Source organism: Cyanistes caeruleus, chromosome 2, assembly GCF_971803275.1.
Source record: "Cyanistes caeruleus chromosome 2, bCyaCae1.hap1.1, whole genome shotgun sequence".
NCBI classification, from domain to species: domain Eukaryota; kingdom Metazoa; phylum Chordata; class Aves; order Passeriformes; family Paridae; genus Cyanistes; species Cyanistes caeruleus.
The window spans coordinates 79,152,874-79,170,523 of NC_141702.1; the positions used below are offsets into that span (position 1 = coordinate 79,152,874).

Here is a 17,650-nt window from a genome sequence, read left to right on the forward strand (position 1 = left end):
TTGTAATTCATTGCTCAGAAACTACTGACACTTGAAGCCAACAGATAGACCCTTTTTCTGTGAGTTCCAAAAACCCTTCAGTCTAATGGAGCCAAGACAGGAACTGCAGAAGTCTATTCAAGATAATAAATGTCAGCATGCATTTCTTCTCCTCTATACCCTCAATTTCATTTGAAATTAAGTCAGACACTTCCAAGATGTCAAGATTTTTTCCAGGCGGCCTTTTCAATAAAGCACACCTTTTCCTTTCTCAGTGGATTCCTTCATTCCTCACTTCTGCCCCAATTAAGCCTCAGGAAGAAAAAGTATGTGCTTGCTGTTTTGACTCACCCAAGATTCTCATTCTCATTTTTCTGAAAGATCTTCCTCATTCATAGGGTATCTTATAAATGAGTCATACAGTGTTTTGTAACCCCAGCGCTAGTACCTGGTTTCTTGGTTTACGCTTTCTCAGTTTTCTTCTACCCTCTTACTAGTCAGTCTGGTATAATACAAGTGAGCTAGCTATCTGAAGGATAAATCCAAGGGATAAGGCATCTCTTGGGTCAGAGGTAATTACATTTCAATGGCAGCCATCAATGAGTTTTCCCACTGTCCTTGATTTGGGTTATAAAAAATAATGCTGGCCCTACACTGACTATACCTACAGTGATGTAAATGCAACTCTTTGGTACTCACATATAACAGGTGAAGATGCAAAGGTGACTGCTACTAGACTCACCCATCCCTTCTTCCTCATTCATCTCATCATAGCAGGTTATCAAGTTAGTCAGGCGTGATCTATCCTTTGTAGATCCATTCTACTCATGCCCAACCACTCTTGTCCTTAATACATGTGGGAATGTTTTTCTGAATCTTTTTTCTTTCACCTTCCCTAGACCCTTAGATGAGGCTGGCTAACCTGTAATTCCCTGGTTCCCCCTTCTTTCTCTTTTTGGAGATACTAGTGATATTTGCTTCCTTCCAGTCCTAGGAAACATCTCCTAACTGCTAGGATCTTTCAAAATTACTCATGAGTAGCTTTTCCTTGATATCCACCAACTCTGTATGTATTGCCCCAGGTTCTGTGGTCTGCCCAATTTGTTTAAATGCTCTCTAATATGATTCTCCTCCAACAAAAGTAAGTCTTTCTTGCTCCAAACTTTTCCACTGGTTTCAGGGACCTGGAATTCCTGATGGAAGATCTTACCAGATCTAAACCTTTCCAAAACCCATCCCCCACCCAACCCACTCAGACAATGTCTATGTATTCCCCTTGGATGACCTGATCCTGCAGAACATCTTTTGTGTGCTTTCTTTAATACAGCAGCTTAGCCGGGAGCTACTTATTCATTCAGGCTTTTGTTTTTTGCTCATCAGAATGGACCATCCTTGATCTTAAAGGAGGGGATCCTTGGTAAACAGTCATCTCACCTGTACCCCTTCTCTTCCAGGACTGTCTCCCACAAGAGTCTTCCAAGCAAGTCCCTGAGTGGACTAGGTCTGCATGTCCTGTTAGTGTTGTTTTGCTATTTGCTTTGTACTCTCTCCTCAGGATCCTGATTTCCACCATCACATGATCACTACAGCCACAGTGGCCCCCTAGCCTTCATATCAGCAGGTGATTTTTCCTTGTTTATAGGCATTAGGTTCAGCAGAGCATCTCTCCCCACCGACTTCTTGATGACCTCTGTTAAGATGCTGTTACCAACTCACTCAGAAACCTAGTGGTAGTTAATAAGGCAGCCACAGTTCCCCATGAAGATGAAGGCCTGACAACACGAAGCCTTCAGTTGTCTGTAAAAGGCTTCATCTATTTCTGTCTGATCAGAGTGTCTTTAGGAGAAACCCAAACCAATGTCACTCATTTGTCTTCCTTCTAATTCCAACCTACAATCTACTACCAAGCTCACTGTCCATTCTTAAGCAGAGCTCCAGGCAGTTCTGCTTCTCTCTCATGCAAAGGGGAGATCTCCCTCCTGCCTTCCAACTATGTCCTTCCAAATTCTCTTTGATCAGTTTGCACTGACATCAAATCAAATCTGCTAGATAACGAGGCCACTTAGACTGCTTACACTGCTAGGAGAAGGCCAGGTATAATATGGTTTGAACACAGATGTGCCTGTCTTTGGGGAAAATTGCTCATTTTTTACTGCTTCTATTTGCTACTAGGGAACAACTCCAGGCACTTTCAAGAATGATGTTTAGTACTATATCAGGACTCAGATTATGTAGCATAAAGAGGCATTAAAAAGCCAAACAAATATCTAAACATATCTGGATGAGAAAGCTCATATCACGTAAGTTAAAGAGGGCAACAATGCAAATTAAAACAATCCCAAATCAATATTTCTTCACTGTGGAATTCATTACCAAGTTAAAACATACGGCTGGAATTTAAACGAGGACCTTCAAAATGTTATCAGTGATCGTAGAAGATGTTCTTGGCAAGTGTAACACTAATTATACACAGAAACCTATTTGACTGATCTTTACAATGATAATGATTAGTATATAAGCCATTTTCAAATACAAACCATTTCCAGGATCAGGTTGTTGGCCATGATCCCTGCCATCAGCTTAGGAGATTTTGCTTTGGTTTTAGTTCCTTTCCCTGCCAATTGTCTCTGTTTATGACATTGGGTAAATCACCTAGTTTCTGCTATAATGAAGAGATCTTCATTCTTCCTCTGCTTTGGTCACAGGCTATTGACAGTAGGGACAATGTCTTATTAGGTGAAAAAACTCTGTGCAGATCAAAGCAGTCACAATCAGATCAGAGAACTTTCACTCTTCAAATCAAAATCTGCTATTTTGATTGTCCATCAAAATAGTGAATCCCTACCAGCACATTGAAACAACATTATTTTTTCCAGTTGGCTAATTCCAAATTGGATAATTCCAGGTTTTGTTCATCTTTCTCCTTTCAGTGAAGTGCTCCTCGCTGCAAACTGAATAACATATGTCTGACACATGAGGAACCCTGGATTCATACAAAATCTTAATCTACAATTTATGTATGCATTTATTATTATTAGAACTAGACAACAATTACCTATTCTGGATGACCCTCTACCACTAAGCAAAAAAGAGGAAAATTACCTATGAGAAAGTGAAGCATTTCCCTCTTGAAATGATGGTCCACTTTTGATCTCTTTCTTCTCCAACCAGTATAAAGAGAAATGGACCCAGTTACTTCCCAATAATAAAATTTTCTTCTAGTTTTGTACACAAGAACTCTAAGGGAAAGCTAATCTGAATTCTGTAATACACATTTTAAATTAAAGTGTGTCTGCTCAGAGCTTTAAAGAGTTTTAACTTAAATAAGCTTTAAATTCAAAGAAAATTATCCAAATTAACTAAAGCTATGAAGTCAAACTATATGTAAAAAAACCTTTAGGTAAATTACTCTGCCAAATTCCAGCAGGCCACTTCTAAATGGGTAATCTGAACACACAACAGTAGAGCTGAAGACTAAAAGAGTCTCCAGCATATAAACAAACAGGTGTTTTGGAAGCTCAAAGCCTACTCTGTATCAGAAGAGAGTCCTTGATGCAAATTTCCATTGGGAGAAACTGGATTTGAGCAGAGTGGACATATTACTTTCAGTAGGAAACAAAGGGCACATTTCCAAGTCAATGATTATTATGAATTATATCTGTAAAGAGCCTAGGGAATAAAGAGGGCATTTCTATTCAGATATACAGATGTGCTAATTAACATTTTATATCATTAAAGCCTTTAGACATTCAAGTCCAGCATTCAGATCTCAGAAACTCAGCTGCTGTATAACTTCAAAACACCTCAGGCACCTCTTGGGGTTTTTTCCGAAAAGTTCATCTAGTTCTGGGAATTTCTGGAAGTTTCTTATCCTTACTAGTGCAGAGCAGCTCTATAGCTCCTCCATGTGACTACTCTATTTGGATCACCAGTTTAGTGGGTTATTTATCTGCCCTTGTCTGTTATAGTCCAAGGCAGGACACATTATTGGGGGACATCTTTTGGAGAGAGTCAACACAAAACATTTGGTGGTTGATTATAGTTTCTCTATCGCCACCAGTCACAGAACACCATTCTCTCCAACATCAAAGGTTCAGTTCCACCCCTTCTCATATTCATTTGGGATGAAAAATATTAATTAACATTGTCTGAGCCTCAGCTCTCCCCTTCATTTTGGTCAATATCTTTAATATTGGTCAATATTACTCAGCTTTCTTGCAAAGAAAGATTGTCCCTCCCTCTCTTTCTTTCCACTTCCTTTCTTCTGTCTGAATGAACAATTAACTATATCAAGTAGACTGGAACAACTTTAACATGAGGGGCTGGAAGCATGCCCTATTTAGTCCTTATACCCTGAGGCAGTCTTAAGGCTCCCCACACACTGTGAAGAGACAGCTGGAAATGAACCTCCATGTCCTGCAAGAGCCCCATGAGTGCTCTGCTGACAAGCTGGACAGGAGAGAGGGGAATCCCTCTTACAGCTTACTTTAGTGTTTTGGCATAGGCACCTGGCTCCAGCAGAGATCTGGGGCTCTGAATCCCAAGTTGGGTCACTCCTGAGGGGAATGGTCTGATTCTTCACCTTTGTTATTTTCCCTCTCTGTCACAGCTACCTGCTGGAGCAAATAACTATTCTGCAATGCATTGGTACTGTAGGAGAATTTGGCCAGATGCCAAAGCACCTGAGAGCTAAGTGCCTAAGGGTGAAGGCTGCCAGTCTTATCACAAAATCTTACTCCTCCATGGCATGAGAGGGGCCTAAAGCATTTCCTCTTTTGACCTACGAATCTGCCTGAGCCAGTCACAGATTTTCGGGGAAGCTGGCAGGCAGAACAGTCTCCAGGGACAGAGTGAGCACTCCTTTACAAGGACAGCCTACCTAATCATGTGTGAAATGGCTACATCCTGTCCCCTGGCTCATTAACTCATTTTACAGATATGTTGACAAGGAATCCATGATTCCCAGAACATCACCAGCCATTTAACGCAGTGCATGCTAACCAGGCCCATCCCTCAACTTTTTCAGATCAGTTCAGGTGGGTATTTTAATTTTCATTTGCAATCTGTTTCTCAAGTCTTATTTAAGGCAGGGAATGAAGCAATCTGAAGACTGCCTCATGACAGGCTTGCTGCATATTTTGGTGAAGCTACAAGGCTAGCCTATAATTTGCTGCTGCCTTTTGTACTAATGCCCAGATTCCTTGGATTATTTTGGTGGACACAACAAATCATCTACAAATACATACGTCAACAGAATGACATTCTGGGGGTAATTCGGACCGAGAACTGTAACATATTCATTGTATCAAAACTCGTACCATTTGGATCGATGTGGATTATATCTGTCTGTCAATAGAACAAAAGCAGGAACATATAAACAAAAGCAGCAACATAGAAACAAAATATTTTTTCTAATCTTTCCATTTTGAATGAGCAAAGATAATATAATTAAAAATGGAGGGGAGAAAATGGAAAAAGGAAGGAATGAAGAACAGAGCCCTTTTTTATTTTTCTTTTCCCTCCTTGAGCTTTCTTTCTTCCTAATAGGATTAAAAACTGATCTGTTCTGCAAAGAAGAACCCATCACTTGTGGAAAGCATGTGCCAGGCTTGTCTAGCATGACAGCAGGTTTTCAGTATTTTCAGCACCTGTGTAAGCTATGAATGATTCATGGCTTAAATGATTCACTATAAAAATAAGGTACAGTCTGTCAGCTTATTTTGTGATGAGTTGATATCACAGCAGAGCTGGTTTTATGAATTGGCAGTGAACTGACAACTCAATTTGAAAATAAATACCTCTGAAATTCATCCACTGCTTCATTTCAGAAAATCAGTTGGTTAGTAACTCTATGCATATCTGAACTCTGACATTTTGGCATAGGAGATTAGCATCAATTTCTTATTTTCTCTTCAAAGCCACACATTTATTTCCATAAAGAACTCACTTGCATGGTGTATCTGTGAAAAGAAATGGTTAATTTCTACCATTACCTGCTATTTTTAGTTTTAAATATGTTATGTGAACTTTCCAAATATCCCTTTACCTCATTCCAATGCTTCAGGCTACACAGATGGACCATTTCAGAATTCAAGAAGCAACAGCTTGTATCAATCACTTTTTCTGACTCTCCTTGTGGGATTTTTTGAATTCACTATTACTTTGCCCTTCTCATGCCTTTCCTCCATGTCACATGCAGCTCAGTCACAAACATAAAGGTCGTCACTTACTACATGACCTTCACCTTATTTTGGTAAATTTAAAAAAAACAACAACCCCTCCCCCTCCTCCAAAAACAAAACACCCCCCTCAAAACAAACAAAACCAAAAAAAACAATCAACAAGAAGAAACCAAACGAAACCAAACAAAAAACCCAAATGAAACAACAAAAAACCCAAACTAATCCAAAACTCCAAAACAAAACAAAATAAACAAATAAACAAACAAAAAAAACCCACCCCTCCCCCAAAATCTAAAGAACTGAATAAAATTTTCAAGCAATAAAAAACCCCTAAATTAGAAAGGTTAAAAAATATTATTGCAGAAAGATTAGAGTATTAACTTCTAAAGACCAAGAAATTTATAAGTTTAATTATCTAAGTTTATCTTAAAAACTTTATAGATATACCCCTCAGTTCTCTAAATATATATATATTTATACATATGGGTACTTGCACAATGCAAGAACCTCCACTAAAATTACAGGAATAAATTTTCTGCATCAACATGCGCAATCCTGGGCACCTGGTATGCCTGTGATTAGAAAATAGACAGAGATAATATTTGTGGCAGGTGAGTCAGGTAGCCAAATGCCCGGGCAAAAACGAAGAAAACGCTTAGTAATATATAATAGAGTTTGTAATAAAATCCTCCTTATTGTGTCTTTGTTTTTAAAAATTATTCTCTTGGAATAATTGCTATTTTTCAAAAAATATAAGAGATACTGTAATGAAGTGAGTATGCAATGGTAAAACTACAGTGGTTGGTGCCTTTTTTCTGGGTGTACTGAAGGCAGAGAGCTACATGTTGGCTAAAGAAGTTCAGTCATCACAACAGAGCATTTTCTTAACTCAGCTGATAGTTGCACAAAAGAGGTGAATCCAATATTCCCCTAAATCAATGGGTGCTTTTTAATTGAACTCATTAAAGCTGAGATCTCATACCAAGAGTGAAAATGTGCTGGATAGTGTTTCTTCCAAAACTGAAATCTGTGATTTTGGTTTAACTATGACTGCTGTCTCATGGACCCCAAACTGGGCAAACCACCTTCAGAAGTGTGAATCAAACTGGAGAGACTTTCAGATGAAAAATGTGGGGGCTAGACGTGAGGTCAGGTTTTTAAAATCACTTCATAAATGGTATTAAAAAGGAAAAAAAACCCTGAAGAACACTTCCAAATATTTGTTAGGGAGCAATATTCCATTGACAGGAAAAGTCAGTAGAAATAGTTTACACTATTTTTCTGTACCCATGTTCTAAGGGTCATGTGTAATTGTTCTCTGCATTGCTCCATGATAATTTACTATAAATTTGAACTGCATCAAAAGGCACAATCAATGAAGTCAAATTGTTATACAAAATGAAATAATGCAATTGAAAACCTCTGTCCTAAAAAGTATTCATTACGTAAAAAGCAACTTATATTAGGCTGTAGCTTAAATCAAATTCTAGGCTCAATTTCTTTGTATGTAGCAAAATGCTCTATTTACATTTTTGGACTGTTGTTATAGAAATATTAATAAACTCCACTTTTAAAATGCTCATTTCCCTGCTAAACTGAAACAAATTTTCCCTAAGAATCCATAAAACATCTCTCATTTCCTAAATTCTATTTTCCTGCCAAATCTTAACTTTTTATCACAGTTTGTTCAGGATGTGCACAAACTGGGTCAGTGTTTCCTTGGTTTTGTTTATTTGTTTGCGTTTTAAATGAAGGGGGAATAGATTTTCCCCTAAGAGTAGTCTTAAAAATCAACATATTAGAGCATGAATCTTTGCATGGTAACTTTTCTATCCTTTTTGGACAAAATGACTTTCAGCTTGACAGCTGAATGTTTTGGGAAGTGTAAAGTGGGAGGATGCAGACAACTTTCAGTATAGCTGTTTAAAATATGTTCCTCACTTTCAAATATTTTGTATTGAATACAAGCTATCCAAGTTTTACTGTAATTCAGACATATGTATATTTCAGATTCTCTTTCCTGTGCATCTTGCTGAGGCAATGTGGAAACTTTGCTCTCTGGTTTTGATGTCATGTTTTCTGTGTGGTGATTCTTTGACATTTTGCAGCAAATAACAGTGAGACAACAGTTAGGCTTTAAAGTGAACTAAAATCTTTCTTCCAGAGTTTGAGAGGCATTGTTCTCTGTTGTGTCATATTTTTGTTCTGACTTGGTGAAAAAATGGACTCTGAGCTTCATATAATTGTGCTAGAAATGCTGAGCATCTAAAATGGAACATAATTTTTTGTCCTTATTGGAAAACAAAGACTGGAATATGTTCCATAATTTCTGAACTGATGTGTTCTCTCAGCTTCATGCACAATGCCCTTAATTCCTGCCATTTCCACCATTAACTTTTAACCATCATGAGGCAACTCTTACACCCTCTCTCCACCAATTAATAAACAGTATAACCATTTCTTTCTCCTAAGAAAATGATTCTCTCCATGATTCACATGAAAAATTTGGCCATAAATTGTATTTAAAATGTATGACTTTGGAATCACTTTAAAATGAAATGGGCAGTGACCATTTCCACTATTTGGATATTCAAGTTTTACAAGACAATTGAAATAAGAAAGGTTTTTTTTTTTTTTAAATAAAAATTGCTTGAGGTCTAATAAGAAGTGCCTGGAAATCATACTCTACTGGGTGATATAACTTTAGACAGTGGGCATTCCATTCATTCATCTCCAGAGGCAGTAAATAAAATAAGTGATTTGCACCAGTGTGCTTGTTGTTGACAGCAGTAAGGCATTGTCATACATATGATATTTAAAATAAGACTAAGAATGGAAATTAAGATTGAATTTTCAAACTAAGACTGTAAACTTATTTATGAAAAGACCAAATTGAGTCTTAAATTTGAAAGAAATAATGATTTTGTCTTTTGAAATCAAGATAGCTGAAGCATTCTCAAAACTGGAGAGCTCTTTGCAAGGAAAAAAATTCCAAGTGTTTAACACATTTTGGTTTTGATGAAGCTGCATTCTCCAATGCAAAAACATTGGTATCCTGATAATGGAAAGGTGAGTAATGTGACACTTGGGTACAATCCTATAAAGGTATAGGTGATGAAATTCAACCATCTCAAAACAGGTGTTTTAAGGTCTGAAGAAAATCCTGGATCCACAGGAAGTTCGAGGGGATTTTGCCACTGATTTTGAAAGCAGGAGGGTTTCACCTCTTTAGCAAAGCTTCAGCTTTCTAGCTACACTTTATCAACTGGAATTAAATAGAAAGTTTCCTTATTTATTTTTCTAGGCTTTGAACAAGACACAGAATTGGCAAAGTCACCTAATGATGGCGCATGAGCATGATATCCCAACTGGGGAACACATACATTTGAGACATAATGTTATGAATAATAAACAGCTGAGTCACAATTTGGAGATAAAATTTCATGCCTAAATCCTTGATTCGTATTTACAAATAGTCACAAACCTTTTTGTTGCTGAACTGTCACTAATAATGATATTTTAGATGAAAGAGCAGCTCCCAAACTTTATTTTATCAAAGGAATAGAAAAGGTGTCTTCTAACCTCAAGGGAAAAAGCAAGAAGCAAAAAAAAAAAATGCTCACAAAGACAGAAGTGAACAAGAGAAAGACAAGACTGTCTGCTTTTGTACAGTTTTTTGACCATGATTTGATGTAATGGTAACAGAAGGTTCTTTCAGGAGTTCCAGAATCTCCTGGTACCTGAAGTTAATGAAAACATAATTTAAAAGACAGTCCTGAGGTCAGAATTTGTTATATTCTTTTTCTCTCTTTAGCATTGCCAGTTGCTGCACAAAGGTTTCCCAGAAGTCATTAGTATTTCAGCATTCAATTTTTACAAGACAAAATAGAGTAAAAGTTCACAGTCAGATTCTGCCTGTAGCTTATGATCAGTTCTAATACAGCTTTTATTAACATAAAATTGATCAAGCTGTGTTACTACTTCCTAGGGCCAGGCAAAATACTTTAACAATTAATTTATTCAAAAAATATGATTAAATTATTTCAATGATTTGCAAATCCTGTGTTTTCCTGAAAAAAGGAAAGCATTAAAATGAAAAAAAAACTAAGTAATACTAGGAAACCTGATTTGTGAACAAGTGATAGAGTGACTTTTGATGAAAGGTGGGAGTACCTTGGATTTTATTCACGTACCAAGAGGTGAACATGACTTTGAGATTGCTACCTTGGAGTTCTTAACCATGCAAACACAGTCCTTTTTTTCTCTTTTAAATGCTTCATAAATTGTGCAAGCAAATTATTCAGACAATAAACTCTTTTTTTTACCAGGGGAATTTAAAGGAATATGATATTAAAATTATATTTGTATTGAATATGTGATGACCCTCCTCAAATCTTCCAACAGAAAAATTCAGAGTCCCTTTCCCAGGACAGGCAACTGGGAACAGAGCACAGAATTATATACTAAATGTATTAAATGTATTAAAGAAAATGTAAATGTAAATTAAATGTATTAAAGAAAAACCCCAAATCTCCAAACCCATATCTTCTTTCTAATTCAAATCTGCAGAATATGATTCCTTTTAATTGCTGAATTATTGTTAGATTTTGTATTAATTATTGTTATTGTATTAATTGTTATTAATAATAATAATTATTAATTATTGTTGTATTAATGATTGTAAGATTTTCTTTCAGGTTAAGAACTAGATCTTCAAAAAATGAATGTGCTTAATTTTTTAGTTTTTATTTCAGCCAGACAAACAAATAATCAATGTTCATGTGGGTCAAGCCGATTTCACCCCCCCCCTTCCTTTCACTCTCTGCAAATATTTTGTTTTCACTGCTGAAGGGTTTTTCACACAATTTGATGAGGTCTACAAAACGTTCAGTTTGATTTACCTTGTGAGTTAATTTACCTGCATTTGAGTAAGAAGTTCAAAGGATGAACCTTGACTAAGCAATTCAAAGCAGATAAGAATATTTATCTATGAGTCACTTCTGTTCAGAGAGAGATGAAGGTCTTGAAGGAAAGCTGGTTTTAAACTCTCAATTACAGCATCTTCTACAGTGGAAGAAGAGGATATTTGCTGCATTTCTTCCCACTCTCTCTTCAAGTGGTATTTCCATTATTACAGAAGCATTAAGTCTATGGCCAGCTCCCTGGTAGGGTTAATGAGATGCTGGGGGTTGGGTTTCTTTCTTTTGTACTTACGGAATTTTTTCCCATAAGTTGCTAGGAAACAAACTATTGGGTACTTATGAGTACCTAGGAAAAACAAACGAGTGCCTAAACTCAGGGGAGAGGGGAGAGGATACCTGGAGATTTGGGCAGGCAAAAAGAAAAAGACAGGGGTGGGGGAGCTGCTAGGGCTCTCACTGGATTTCTGAAGAGGACAGGCAGGCTGTTGCTTGCTGTGAGGAGGATTCACTGTCACCACTGGAGCCCAGTCCAGTATGGTCTTGCCCCTCTCTGCCTTGCTGGGAGCCTGGTGCTGCTGTCCTGCCCCCGTTACTCTTCAGCACTGTTCCGAGCTCTCGCTGCACTGCAGCACGCACCTCTGCCTACCAAGACGTTGTGTGGTTTCAGCCACGGCTACGGAGCTTCTGATACATCTTGTCTACCACGCTGGGATTTTTGCTCATTCCTGCCAGCCCAGTTTGCTGTTTCCAAGAGTCCTGCTGGGGCACTGGAATCGACTTAGTGGAGTTTGTGCAGCAAAGCCTCTCTCCCATCCCCTCCTGGCCGAGCCGCCATTACCGTGTGTGGGCCCAGCCCGTGCCACAGCGCCCCCTGGCGGCGGGGAGGAATCCCCGCCCCTGGCCCTGCCTGGCCCGGAGCCACCAGCGCCCCCTGGCGGCCGTGCCCGGAACTGCAGCAAGGGGAGAGCGCCCGCGGCCAGGAGGGGTCACTGGGGCTGATCTGTTTGGTGTGAGTGCCACAGCTGCTGTTGTCTGCTTTTTGTACACACCAATAAAGAACCGTTATATCCCTGTATCTTTGCCTGAGAGCCCCTTAATTACAAAATTATAATAATTCGGAGGGAGGGGGTTTGTGTTTTTTTCATTCCAAGGGAGGCTCCTGCCTTCCCTAGAAGACACCTGTCTTTCAAACCAAGGCATGGGAGCATGCAATGCAGCAGCATTGATCCTGAGTGGTCAAGCAAAGGTAGTAGGACACTTTCTGTGCACAACCAGCTGAAAAACTGTTCACCATGGACGACACAACAATTAGCTCTTGTCTTCAACACTCTTGTTCCTCTCCCCTTTTAATAAGCACCGCCTGTTCAGCTGTTTAAAAACTGTGTACCTTTGAAGATCTCTTTCTGCAAAGCCACTAGTACACCTGACCAAAGCCAGATTCTTGCAGGGTAAGTTCTGATTCCCAGTGGCTTCAGACACAACGTCTCCATCATCAGCTGTTTATCAGGCTCCTTTGCCTGGATAAAAGCTTTCAGAAACTGTACCATTTTATTATTCTCTCATCATTTCAGGAAAAAAAAAGAAACTTAGTTTTATTTTTGTTGAAGAAGTTCACTGTGCTAATTTCAAGATACATCAAAAGATGGCTGTGGAATGGAAAATGCAATGGTGGCTTTTAAAATTTTGTATTTCAGTCACCAGTTGTTTGTGATTCCATATTTCTGTGAAAAAGATAGTAAATATATATTTGAGAAGGTTAAAGACCTTCTACTTTTGAGCTTCATTCTACTCAACTGTGCCAAACCCACATGAAAAAAGGCAGATGTAGCAAAGATGTCAAGAACAAAGATTTGATTCACATGGATTGAATTCAGAATTTTATATAACAGACTGGGCAGCAAAAGACAATTCTTTTGTCCTGTGCTTTTTTAACCTTCCGTTGTAGCAGTGTCAATGAAAAAAAAAAACCTACCCAAGCTGTTTAACTGTTTAAAAAAAGACCTCATACAAGAAGTGTCATGTTTTTTCTATGCATCATCACCCTTGTAATGGCACTGAATTTGATATTTAGTTTTAACTAATAAAGTTTTAGTGTTTGGTACACAAAAATGAAATAAAGCCGTAGTATTGTACTGTATAACAGTGTGTAATAGGATGAGGATTTATTCTTCCAATGGAGTACAGAAGATGGTACTTCCCAAAGCTATAGCAGGAGCTGTAAATTGTTAGAGGCTGTGGTCACTTTAGTGGCAGAAAAGGCTCCATTGATTGGAGTCATGAAATCATTTAGGTTAAAAGATTGTTCTGGAGGTTGTTTCTTCTGCCATTTTCTCAAAGCAAGGTCAGTTTCAGAGTCAGACTAAGTTTTTCAGGGCAAAGATTAAACAATTTTTTGAATTCTGCATGTGTCAATCTTCCCTCATTGCCATTTTTGGACACAGTTGAATGCTGAGTTAGGTGAAGTGCATCTGTCCTTGCATTCTAATTCAAAGAGATGCCATTTTCTTGGTGTTCTTAGTGCAGCAGTGCTTTCCTTGGAGCCAAGGAATGGTACCTGTTTTTTTCCTTGCAAGCAGCTCTTCCTTTTTAAAACCAGCAGAGCAAGGAGGCTGTGCAGATTGCTTGCTCTCATGGGGAGTCCTATCTGCAAGTCATCTTTACATACACATTATGTGACAGGAAGCTAAAAAGCTGAAGCACAAGCTTGATTGTCATGGGTGAAGTGTCAGTAAGTGGGCTGAGGCCATGGATCTTCAGAGGCCTGTAGCTTGTGAGGAAATGACCCCTGTTCACTTAAAGCAAATCTTATATTCTTGCTTAAAAGGATTATTGTTTCTACTCCCCTTTTTGGGGGGGACTGTGTTTCAAAACAGTCCCTTGACTAGTTGTGCTACTTGTTATTACCCTCTGACTGATGACTCTGCAATCAGGTAGCTGCTGGGTGTAAGGAGAATGTGGCAAATGAAGTGGTAGAATTAAAAAAAAAAATACACTAATTGTTCAAACTTGTAGTGGTTTTCTTTCATTTCCAAGGTGTATGCAGCTGATAGGTACATTTGGGATAAACTGTTGCTTTGTTCTGTCTGATTTGTAACATTGTGACTTAAGATTATACATTCATTAGGATACTCAGTATCATCTTTACACCTCAAACGACCGGATTATTTTCTCTGTTTTATTTCAGGTGTCAGGATTACATTTTCCTGAATACAGTTCCTGGGTATCTGTGCATACTAACATTTTCCAATCTCTGCAGCTCATCCCCTCACTCATTCACTCATACTGACCATGAGGTCAGTAAAATTTCCCTATTTAGTTTGTGCAGGGTAAAAGTCACAGTAAAATGCTTCCTAAAATAGGAAATAACTATTTACAGCACAGAGCACAGAGTGGCATGACAATGTCGTGTTCACCATAGCTGGATGCCAGCTAAGTCCTTACACCTTTGACCAACAGATTTGAATATGACATACCCTGATAGAGTTCTAGGTAGAATACTCTTTAGAACCTAAGATGCCCAGTATGTTGGGTCAGTGGATGAAATGGAACAGGACTAGAGTAAGCAAAACAACTCAGGATGAATCTCCTTACCTGTCCCACGGCTCTAGCTATGCCTTGGAAGAGATGATACATAAACAATGGCAAAAACAACACGCAGGATGTAGCCCCCAGACTCCAGCAGAGCTTCTTCTAAAGTAGACCTCAGGGCTGAAAGAACAGACACAAAAATAATGGCTATTGTTCCATTGCTTTTCCTCTTTTGTAGAGCAAGTCTAAACTAACAGAGGTTATTTTAAGCTATTAAATGGAGCTTTGACAAAGACATCAAAGTAGAACTTGACAGAATCTGGACAGTGGAAACAGGTGCAGAACCCCATGTAGTTTGTGGCCAACAGTTCTGACACTGTTATCCCAAACCCAGGGTATACTTAAAATTCAGTTTTAGTGATCCATTGATTGCTCCAGTCAATATGGCTACAAATCCCATCTGCTATAGCAGTAAAGATTTCCAGGCTTTTTCTGACAAACCCCAGAGTGCATTTCTACTGTTTCCATTCCATTTTCCTGCATTGAGTGAAGGCTTGCAGGTGGGCCTTGGTGCTGGGATAAGTTATCCCTATGAATTGGGAAGTATGTAAGAAACATACTCCTCTGTGCAGGCTATAATTCATATAGTTTTAGTTTAGTTTTTTAGTTTAGTTTTGTTTTAGTTTTCAAATAATTTTGAATATAGGAAAGGAAGAGAAGTAGTATGAAAAGGAAACAGATTTAAGATCATATGCTCCCACACACTTTATAGAAATAAAGCAGTTCAGCCGCAGCAACTCAAGGTTGCAGACCCAGCATTAATTGCACATAATCAGGTGTTGCTTCTGAAACTGCATGAGAAAACCTCCAGACATGGGCATACCACTGCCAATCAAATATTAGTGCTTACAGGTATCAATGATAGCTCTGCAGCTGATAGACACAGGAATGTGATATATCTGCCATGAGACCTGCTATCCCCATGAAGAGAAAGCTGACAGACTTCTGTATCACTCACATGCAGGTGTCTTTGAATGCAAGAAACTGGTTATCAGGCAGTACACTTCAAGAACACCCCGGGAAGATTGGGTAATTCTTTCTGGAAGGAAGATATGGAGGCTGAGAGACAGTAGAGGATGACATGAGCACTCATACAAACATTGTATTGAAACTTTTTTAAATTCAAAATCCCATATAGAGAACTCATACGCTTGAGTCTCTTTGAATTCTGATTCAGCATTGAGCTGCATGAAGTAAGGAGAGGGAATGAGTTCTATTAAACTTTGATATATAACACTGTAATTCTATCAGTCTTAAACTCATGGTTGTGCAGTGTCTGTAGCTGGAGTTCTTCATCCTTGTTTGGGAATATACCTTTTCATCAGAAACTGGGATGTTATCATCTGTACCTCTGCAGGCTTTTTATGATTGGTTGAGAGTGGACTGTCCTCTACAAAAAAATATTAAAAGTTGTATCTGGAGTGGATTGAAAAATTTAATATTTTGATAGATGGATTTCAATATGAGAGAAATGTCTCCTAGTAGTTGAAGGGTACACAGATGAAGAAATAAGATTTTTAGTTTTGTTTAACAGTAAAAGAGTGTCAACCTGTGTACATTCTGAAATTGATGGGGAAACTACTAGGTTGAGTGGTCTGGGAAGAATTCCTACCAAATGAGTTTTATGGAATGTTGTGTCCAGAGATTGGATCCTCAATACTTATCTAAAGTCAAATTCAACCTGCTCCCAAATCTGAAAACCCCTAGGAAGCAGTCTGGCAGACTTTTACTCTTTAATTGCCTTGAGTTATGTACACCTAATCTCCATCTTCCAGAGCCACAGAGCCCAAAAGCAAGCAGAGGCTCTTTCATGCTTACCTTGACTCTGCACAACACAAAAGACCCTTTGTAGGAAGACACTGTACAGTGTTATATATCCTAAGGCACCCAGGAGCTGCTAAAGTAATAAAATGTCAACTCTTAAAATTCAAGAGGAGATTTCTCTTCAGAACCCCAATCTCCATAGAAACCGTAATTCAGCAAAACACATTTTCATAAACCAGAGAATATTTTGTGGCAGAATTCTTTACTTTCAAGCTCCTTCTAACTAAATTTTTTAGAGGAATCAGAAGAATCAAAGTGAGTACTTTCATCATTCCTTAAAATCACAGGCACTTCTCTCAGCTGAAAGGGACATAGTGCTAGTACGGCTTAGTATTAAGGACACGGCTAAGGCAATGACATATTCCTCTACTTGTACAAAACATACTTTGTGGTTGACACATCTGTATTTATTTTAGGCAAAGATGAGGCAGTCTTGATGGCGTATTCCTCTTCTTCTTCCCAGAGATAAATTTTCCTCAAATGAAGCTTTAACAGCAAAAGTTGGTAAATCAGAAACTGATTAACCAGACAGCATTACCAGAAGCTAAACCTGAGGTCAACATTTGAGCTGTAACCACTTATCTGGGAAGAGTTTATTTTGGATTTAGCACTGTAGAGTAAGTATTTTAAGCTTTCAGCTGACCTAGGAGATCTTTGCATGTATAAAGTGGCCTATAAGTGCATTTCTGAGTCTGTTCTGAAAGAAACAAAATAAATTACTTGTTTAGAAGTCAATCTGGCACAGTGTGAAAAGTGAATCACACACTGTTCAGGATCTGTGATTTATTGTCATAACATGATATATACATATATATATATATTAAGGTCCATATTTATTTAATGGTAATTATACAGAAAAAAAATATTCTTAGTTTTGCCTTTACATCATCCTGAACATGGCATCTCTCTACATGACAGCATGAAAAAGATGCCATAGTATGCCAGTATCTTTATTTTCTACTAGAAGCAGTGACAGCAACTGCCTCATTGTTTTGTTGTGTTTAACACAATTAAAGAAGAAATAGAAAAGGTAAGTTTCCAAAAATATCACATTTTCTTGAAAAGCAAAAAAGGAGAAAGGACCATCTCTTCTACTAATTACTAAATTCTGTCAAAGCAGCATCTTATGTAGCACAACTGAAGAAACTGGAAAAA

The 17,650-nt window shown here is 38.2% G+C and overlaps 1 long non-coding RNA gene across 1 annotated transcript; it reads right to left on the reverse strand.

Moving 5' to 3' along the window:
- Positions 1 to 5,225: 5,225 nt before the first annotated feature.
- LOC147654951 (uncharacterized) lies at positions 5,226 to 11,956 on the reverse strand. The gene is made up of 3 exons (XR_015283536.1): positions 11,080 to 11,956; positions 5,778 to 5,939; positions 5,226 to 5,325 (listed from the first exon to the last, which is right to left on the reverse strand). It is a non-coding gene; the product is annotated as an uncharacterized LOC147654951 (long non-coding RNA).
- Positions 11,957 to 17,650: the final 5,694 nt, after the last annotated feature.